Genomic DNA, 9348 nt, shown 5'->3' with positions numbered 1-9348 from the left:
GAAAGTATTTCTCTCCCAAGGGCAGAGAATAGACAGTCTGTACTATTTATCCTTTCAACCTGACCGCTTAGGAAGGTCTCTGGGACATAACAGGGGTTCAAAAAAATACAGTGTGTTTTTGTATGATTGAATTTAGTGTACATCCTATAAATTTATTTTTATGTATATGAGATTTTGTGAACTCTGAAAACAAACCACGTAATCTTGAAGAAGTATAAATACACATTGTCAAAATTATATAAGGCAGATAGTGCTTAGGATAATCAGCAAATATAATGGTTATATGAAAACAGAAGAATGCACTTGAATGAAGTTTTTAAAAAAAAACCCAAAAGACATATTAGGATTTTTCTTTTTCTACTAAAATTAAAATAATACTTAATGATATATAGCTTAACAGAAAAACTCTTTAAACTAGATGTACTTATTTAAACTGGAATTTGAATATAGTTTTCATATTGTTAAGAAGCATGTGTCTTTATATGCCTGTGTGTGTACACAAAGATTATAAAATTTTCTGGAGTTGGGGTAAAAAATGTTAAGAATTTTATTTTACTTCTTGCTATGAATGCACTGCCTTTGGCAATATATTATTATTAAATCATTAGATAAGTACCCTAGATATCTAGAAAGATGTCTAGCAATATTTCATAATTAAAATGTCTTAGAAATAAAAATTCTCACTGGGAGATGTTGGTCAAAAGATATAACTTTTATTTAGGTAGGAGAAAGAATATCTGCTTTGTTCTCTGTCTGCACATATTGTTGCCCTGATCTGTCTGACAGATGCTGAGTGCACCATAGTTCTGGCTTTGCCCAGGCTCTTGGGTTCAGTTCTGTGCATCCAATTTTGTGGCAGGACTCTATGACCCAAGTGGGCTGGGACAGCTGAATGCAGCAGTGTCAGCCTCACAGTGCAAGGTCTTCTGAGGCTTCACAATATCAGAGAACATAGTGACTTTACCTTGTCATGATGAGTTACATTTCTAAGAAAACAAAAGGATTTTTGTGCCAACTGAACAGCCACATATGGTATAGAAGTTTAATCTTTGTATATAGTGATTTTTGTTATGAATAAAGAACACATTATACGGAAAGGAAAGAAAAAGGTAAGGAAACTGAAAATGAAGGAAAAGAATTATGTATGGCAGATAGTAATTAGGATAATCAGCAAATAATATGGAAAAGAAAAGAAAAGAAGAGTAGCCTTTCTCCTTTAACCGTGCTCTAGGGGTGTCCATCTTGGCAAAGAAGAGCATCCTCCCACAGCCAGGGTCTGCCCAGGAGGGGACTCTTCAGCCCACTGTGGGCTCTTCAGGCCACTTGTGAGTCATCCACACCCCCGTCCTTCAGTCTGAGGCACAGATCTCTCTTATGTCTTCCCTACTTAGGCCTGAAGGTTGTTGTGAAGATAAAATAGGCTAATGTGCATGCTAGTGCTTTGAAAAGTATAAAGCACTATATAAATGTACGATGTTATTGTAAAAGGGGGTTTAAAACTATAGCATAAAAAGACTTGTTATAAAAATAAAATAAAAGTGACTCTAGTCACTTATTTTTATGAGGCACTTTTCTCTCTTTGGAAAAATATAATTTACTAATTCAAGAGAGAGCTATTAATTTCTCAGTCCTTCACAGCCATTAAAGCAGAGATGATGACTTCCATTCAGTTTACAAATGGAGTGGGCATACTGCAGGGGAATGCTACTCTCAGGTTACATATAAATGGAATTAAATTAAATTAATGAAAAGAGAAGGAAAGCTTGTGTAGATAACAAACTATCTTATCCCGAAGAGGCTCAATCAAAGACTGAAATAAGAGACTAGTTAAAATATATTAACTTTCTCACATCTCGGTCCCATATTTCCTCAGATGCCATTTGGAAATTATTTCTAAAATACTACAAATTGATACAAATATTCATACAGCCCCTCTAATACCATCGTGAATAGAACTACCAGTGGGTTTTTAATTCAGTGATGCATAGTGAGCCCTTGATTCACCTACAATGATATGCCAATGAGGGGGACCTGAAAGTTTAATGTAGTGTTTCCAAATCCACAGCATAAAATGACACAAATTCAGAAGAGTCATCCTCATTATGTGGTGGAAAACTGAACCATGGCAATTGATCTGTGTTAGCTTTTTGTCACTACAACAAAACCCTGAGATCATCAACTGATCAAAAGGAAGGATTTATTTTGATTCACAGACCTGGATGTTCCAGGCATGACAGATGAGCCCTGTTGCTAGGGGTCTGTGAAACTACATCACGGAAGGAGATGGGTGGGTACAGCCAAACCACTCTCCTCAAGACCACAAAGCAAAACAATGAAAGAGAAAGGGGATAGAGTCTTGTTATGGCTTGTGTCTAGATGTCCCTGATATTGTAGTAGGTGGGGCTTTTTCAGAGGTTGCTGATTCTAGAGTGTGTGATTGATTCATGGTATAGTGCCAGGGTTCAGGGTGTTGGGATTAAGGGTGGGTGATTACTAAAGCAGTCCACTGATTGGTTTGGCCCCAAGGTAACCCTGGTAGCCTGGACACAATATAAAGGACAGAAAGAGGTTTGTCTTGACCCTTGCTTGCTTTGCTACCTTCTGCCCACCATGAACTGTTTCTCCTCTGCAATGTCTGTCTGCCAGGTCACCCTGCCTTGGAGCCAGCCAATTATGGACTGAAACCTCTACAAACTGTGAGCCAAAAATCCTTTTCCCCCTTAACTTTGGGCATTGAGTAATTTGTCTTTGCAATGAGAAAAGTAACTAAGACAGGTGCCTGTTCCATTCAGAGGCAATGACCCAAGACTCTTCAGTTAAGGTTGCACCGCTTCCCAATAGGGCCACCCTGAGGACCAAACTTTTAACACACAGACTTTTGAGGGACACTTAAGGTTTGAACTCCAGCAGAATCCTTCTAAATAGATGAGGATAAATATTTGCTTTGATTTGAGACCCTTATATTAAACTGCTTTGAATGTTTCATAATTTCCAAAACATCATGACAGGCACAAGATGCAGAATGGAAGAAAAAGAATGTGATTCTCTAGAGGGCTTGAATTGTTTGTGTTGTAAGCTATCATCTGAAGCTGAATGATAATTTGCTACTGGTGCCAAATTCTGTTGGGTTAGAGCAAAGGGAGATTTCTGAGTAATCCTGCACAACTTTGCAATCCTCTCCGTGATGCAGTTTTCCTAGGAGTTAAATAGGGATGATGGTGGTTAATTTTTAAGATCTTTGTGATACTTTGAAGAATTAATGTTTGTAAACCAAATTACACAATGCCTCAAACATTTTGTTACTATGCCATGACATGTATGCATGTATATTAAGTACCAGATTCTAGGAGGTGAAGTGCTTTAGATATGCTATAGGACTCTGTAATAAATAGTTATTTTGTGAGTGTTTTTTATCAATAGCTTGTAGGAAGATCTTGTATGGTCCCTATAATAGTTTATATCTAGATATCTCCCTGAACCCTCATGAGCTCATAGGGATTTTGGAAAGTGATTGGATCATTGAGGAGTGATATTCACCAATGGATGAGTCCACTCATTAGCTTACAGTTAAGTGTGATTTGAGAGGTGGAGCCTGGTTGGAGGAATTGGGTCACTGGGGGTGTTGCCTAGAAGGGTCTGTCTGCCTCTCTCCTCTCTCGATCTCTCTACCTCCTTTCTGCCACCGTACCATGAGCTCTTTTTTCTCTGTCATCCCCCTTTGTCATGCTGCTCTGCCTTGGAGCCTGTGAACTACGAATTGAAATTTCTACAAATTGTGACCCAAAGCAAACTTCTCCTCCTTTAATTTGTGGATATTGGGCATCGTGTCTTGGTGGTGAGAAAAGTTGCTAAGAAGCAATTTCAGAGTGTCTTCATGCATTAAATAATTCAACTAAACTGGACAAATATAAATTTTGATATTCCTCAGCAGTGTGGATAAGGTTAGTGATGTCCTAGCTTGGCTGAAGAGAATGGATAACCCAGTGCTGTTGAATAAGTTTGTTGTTTATGATAGTGTATTTACATGTACCAAGTGCCAGGAAGATTCTCTTTATGAAATAGTATGTTGATAACCAACACGTCTATCAGGCACTGATATTGTCTATAAACTCTGCTAAGAAATCAGCTGTTTTAAAGTCTTCCCTGTCTTTTCTAAAAATATATGTAATTTCACATGTTTGCTATATATAATAATTACATTTGCTTTGAAGAATTGCTAAATGAAAAAATTGGAGGAAATGTACGATTTTCATGCAATTTGCTTCTAGCATCTAGTAAAAGCAATCTCTAAGCAAAAGTATCTCTGAACAGTCCCAAAAGTCATTTCTGAAAAACAGTGAGTAGTCACTTTCCTCCCCACCAACTTTGTACACCCTCACTTGTCAGTGTCTCTTTTCATTCCTAACCCCTTTGGTTACAGAAGGGTAAACAAATTGGGGTAGGGTGCTGAATGGCTCTGATCCCAGCACTCTGGGAGACTGAGGTAGGAAGTTTGCAAGTTCAAGCCCAGCAAGGGACCAAGTAAAACCCTGTCTCAAAAGAAGAAATAAAAGAAGGGAGTGCCAGTGGGCTTGGGTTTGAAACAGCAGCAACCTGGCTCCCACTTACTTCTTTGCACCAGAGGAACCAAAGCAAACCTTATTTACAAATTATTCTGGACATCTGTTGTAACCTGTCTGGGGAGATTCTTGAAGGATTGGTATAAGTTTTCCCTAGCATAGAACTCAGTTAGAAAAGTGGCAGGTATTGCTTGTAAAATTGAGATCCACCCACTGCAAGAGATTATGAGTAGAGCATATAATAGACCAAATAGTGAGTGGAGGAGAAGTTGGGTTGAAGTTCTTTGGGAAAGTAGGATATTCAAAAGCAGCCATGTTTATAGGGACATGTGGAAAGTCAGGCACATGGCCAGGCACACATGGACTCAAAGAAGTCCCATGAAAACCTTAGTCCTTCACTTTTGCCTCATCTCGAGGTTCAAAATTGACCTAAGTATTGAAGTGCTGCCTCTCCTAGCGCACAGCCAATGTTCAAGGACTGGGAAATCACCTGATTCGGAGGGAAATCTCTATCCAATCCTTAGCTGAACACAAGCCCAAAGAAGAGACTCAAGTCATGACACACAACAAGGAGTAGCATTTGTGCAAATAATTTGGGAAACTCCTGGGAACAATAGGCTACTATAATCTCCAACAATAAAACAAAACAAAGCAGAAACAGAGAGTAAACCCGGGGAACAGAGGAGATTTTAATTTTCAGAGTTACCACATTATAATAGCCAAATGCCTAATTTGCAGGCCCAACCCAAAGTATCTTAAGGCATACAAGAAATTAGGAAAATGTGGCCCTTTCCACGGAATAAAATTACTGGGCAAAAATCTTCTTTTAGGAAGTCCAGACATTGGAATTCCTAGACAAAGGCCTTAAAACAATTATCTAAAATCGGCTCCAAGCACTAAAGAAAAGAATGGGCAAGAAACAACAGGTGCTCGGTTAAACTATGCATGAACAAAATGAGAATACCAACAAAAGGATAGCAAATATATTAAAAAAAAATCCAACTAGAAATTCTTGAGCTGAATATATAGTAACAAAAATATTCACTATAGCAGTTCAACAGAGATGTGAGCAGGCCGAAGAAAATATCAGTGAACAATTGAATAGAATAATTGAAGTTATCAAAACTGAGGAACAGAAGACAAAAGTACAAGAAAAAATGAACAGAACCTAAGAGATTTGTGGTATAGCATCAAGATTTTTAACCTATGCCCTAGGGACTTTCAGAAGTCTGAAATCTAATGGCTTATTTAATGGCTAAAAATCTTCCTAAGCTTTATTGAATCTACAAATCTACAATCTAAAATATATGTTGAACTCCAAATAGGATAAAATCCATAGGCCCACATAGAGATGTAATATCATCAAACTTTAAAAAATAAAGCAAGCAGCGTATAGTGGTACATGCCTGTAATTTCAGCACTCTGAGATGCTGAATCCAGAAGATCACAAGTTCAAGCCCAGGATGGGCAATTTAGTGAAACTTTGTCTCAAAATAAAAGATTAAAAAAAGGGCTGGAGATATAGCTCAATGTGAAGGGCCTGGATTCAGTCCCCAGTATCCCTTCCCCTCAGCCCCCAAAAAGACAAAGCAAGGATTCTTAAAAGCTGTGACAATGAAGTAACTCATTATTACATAAACATCTAAAAAAATTGTCCTGAAAAGAATGAGGGAGAAATGAAGACATTCCATGGTTTTACAAAAGCTGAGGGAGTTTTTCTACCACTAGACTTGCCACACAAAATAATGCCAAAGGGTGCCCTTCAGGTTGAAATGAAAGGAGCCTAGGTAGTAACCAAATGTTGCATTAAGATCATAAAGATTGCCACTAAAAGTAAATACATGAGCAAATACGTCAGCTTTATTGGAATTTTGGATTTTAATTTCACATTTTATTTACAGCAAGATTTAAAAGACAAGTGCATTAAAATGATTATAAAATATGTTATTTGTCTCATAATGTACAAATATATAATTAATGACATTACAAGTATAAGGGGGAAATTGAGCTGGTCAAGGGTAGAATTTGTATTTGCAATGGAGATTACACTGGTACCAATTGAAATGTACTTGCTATGACTTTAGAATATTATATATCATTTCCACAGTACCCAGGAAGGTGCGACTGGAGTATCAGCCTGATGGACTGTGGGTCTGCCAAAGGATTGTTGGAGCACACTTGCAGGTGTGTCTGGATGGGTCGCAGAAGTGTGGCCTTGGGGCCTCCAACCCTTAAATTCTGGCACTGTTCTCCTGCTCTGCTTCTTAGCTGCCATAAACATGCTTCTCAGCTGCAACTTTGCTCTTCAATAACCTTCCTCCATGTTTCTGCCATGGACCCACCAGCGATGGAATGAAACTGTGAGCCAAATTAAACACCTCTTCTACAAGTTTTATTTGTCAGACATTGTGTCCAGGACAGAAAAGATGACTAGTACAGTATCCACAAAGAAAATATGTATACAAGAAAGGAAATAAGAAGGGAATCAAATCATCTCACTACAAAAAAAAAGTCAGCAAAACACAAAAGAAGGCAATAATAGGAGGAATTGAGGGAGAAAGATACTTTTAGAAAACAAATCCCAGAAAGCAAACGTTCAGCTTTCCTCTCCAGTAATTACTTTAAATGCACTTATGCTCTTCAATCAAAAGATACAGATAGGTAGAGTGAATTAAAAATAAAATGAAACAAAACATGATGGAACTATTGTCTACAAAAGACTCACTTTAGATTTCAAGAGATGGGTTGAAATTAAAAAGATAGAAAAAGATATTTTAGGCAAGCAATAAGAAAAAGAAGCTGAAGTGGCTATATGATCAGACAAATACATTTTAAACCAAAATCTACTCAAGGAACCAAAGAAGAAAATCATATATTGATTACAGGGTCAAGTCTTCATGAAGATGTGATAATTGTGGCATATATTCACCAGAGTCCAAAAATACAACAAACAAACATTGATAGAGTTGAAGGGAGAAATATTTCTACAATAATTCAATAATTGGAGATTTCTAGATCTCATTTTCCATAAATAAGCCTTCACCTACTGCCAATCAAGTAAACACACCTTCATTTTCTATTCCTATCTGTTCTTCCTACTTCTTGAAATGATAGAGAAACGTTCTTTCATTTTATCACATATTTGTGAATTTTCTAATTTTCTTTGTGTTATGAATTTCTAGTTTCATTCCATTGTGATTGGAAAAGTTATGTTGTATGGTTTCAATCATTTTAAAATAAGACTTGTTTTGTGCTTACATATGGTCTATATCTCAAAATATTCTATGTGCACTTCAGAAAAATGTACATTATGGTCTCATTTGATGGGCAGGTTGGCATACATCTGTTAAATATACTTGGTTTATAGTATTGTTTAAGTCCTCTATTTCCTTGTATATCTTTCCTGCAAAGTATGGTAAAATAGAAATACAATATAAATTCTGCTTCTCCTTCCAGATCTCTTTTTCTTCAAACTCAATCCTTGAAAGGATAAGGATGGAAAATTTAGGGAGGTTCACATGATTGACAGTGAGTCAAAGAAGACATTTCATTTTAATGTTAAGTTTTCTAAGGAGGATGGAAAGTCATCTACAGCAGTTGAGAATGAAGTTGGAGGTGGTATAGGTGCTAGATGTGAAGGAAAAAGTCTTCAAAAGCTATGCTGCAAAAGCAAGATTAGGCTAGTGTTGGGGGTAATTGGAATTTAGGATGTGTTACTATGATTTTAAGAAACTAAAAGTCAATCTAATAAACTTTAGACTCTTAATACACTACATAGAGGTTATTATCTTAGACAAAATATGACACCCTACCCAGTTTATGGCTCATTTATTTATTACAAAAATAATGCCTTCAATCCCTACTCTGAAACATTTTAGGCCTCAGGCTAGGCTTTGGGAAGAGTTAATGTAAGATCAATTTCTGGTTGATATTGAGACAGGAACCTGTATAAATGTTCACTGGTCTTCTCTCTCCTTACATGCATTCAGTTTTGCTGACTGCTATTTGCCCATTGAATCAAAATTCCCCTAGTGTTTTTATCAGTGGCATCAATAATCGTATTTTTAGGATCATAATATATGTATAAAATGTTCTATGCACCTTAAGTATGCAGTATTTTAAATTACCCTATCTTTACAGAAGACAAAAGTTAAATTTAAAAAATAAAAACCTTACACAGAACAGAAAATATGTTTTATGTATTTGGAATCATTTGGCTATTAATAGATTTAGCTAGGGTAATTTTGGCAAACAAAGCAAAAAAGATACCAATTGAAATATAGATTTCATATCACCATATAAAGGAAATCTCCTGGGAAAAAACAATTTATTTTTCTAGTGCTAAATGTCTAGCATGAAAAGTGTCATATAAATCTTCATCTAAGGGGCATTAGGTAATATACTGGGCAATGTCTTCAACTCTGATCTTCTGAAAGTACAGAACATCCTTCAAAAGGACATTTCTTATAATATCCTTCTATGAAGGCTGAAAGTATAATGTTAAATCTCAACTCAGAAAAGACATTGCTTTGGAAAGTTAAGATGTTATTGCCTGGGTAAGTTGTGGTCCAATGATTTACTTTAAACCAAAAATAGAATTGTAGGCATCCTCGAGGAGGGAATAATGGCAAATTTGTGCCTTCAATTCCTGTTCTGAAATATTTCCAGGTCTCAAGCTCGACTTTGGCAAGAGTTAATGTAAGATAAATTTCTGGTTGCTATTCAGATAGGAGCCTGTATAAATGTTCGCTGGTTTATCTGTTCTTTACATATGCTCTTCAATTTTGCT

The 9348-nt window shown here is 36.6% G+C and overlaps 1 long non-coding RNA gene across 1 annotated transcript in view; it reads left to right on the top strand.

The window, feature by feature from the left end:
* Positions 1-9348, top strand: part of LOC110350729 (uncharacterized) — a 37033-nt gene that overhangs the window by 4005 nt on the left and 23680 nt on the right. Inside the window, exons 2-3 of the long non-coding RNA XR_002397511.2 lie at positions 2647-2696; positions 6667-6743. This is a non-coding gene — a long non-coding RNA (uncharacterized LOC110350729). The remainder of the gene's footprint in view (positions 1-2646; positions 2697-6666; positions 6744-9348) is intronic.

The sequence above is a fragment of the Heterocephalus glaber genome, unplaced genomic scaffold, assembly GCF_053883595.1.
Source record: "Heterocephalus glaber isolate CG9 unplaced genomic scaffold, H.glaber_assembly_v1.0 deba00001531, whole genome shotgun sequence".
Classification (NCBI taxonomy): domain Eukaryota; kingdom Metazoa; phylum Chordata; class Mammalia; order Rodentia; family Bathyergidae; genus Heterocephalus; species Heterocephalus glaber.
The sequence above is the reverse complement of the archived record's forward strand: the minus strand, read 5'-3'. Positions and strand labels throughout refer to the sequence as shown.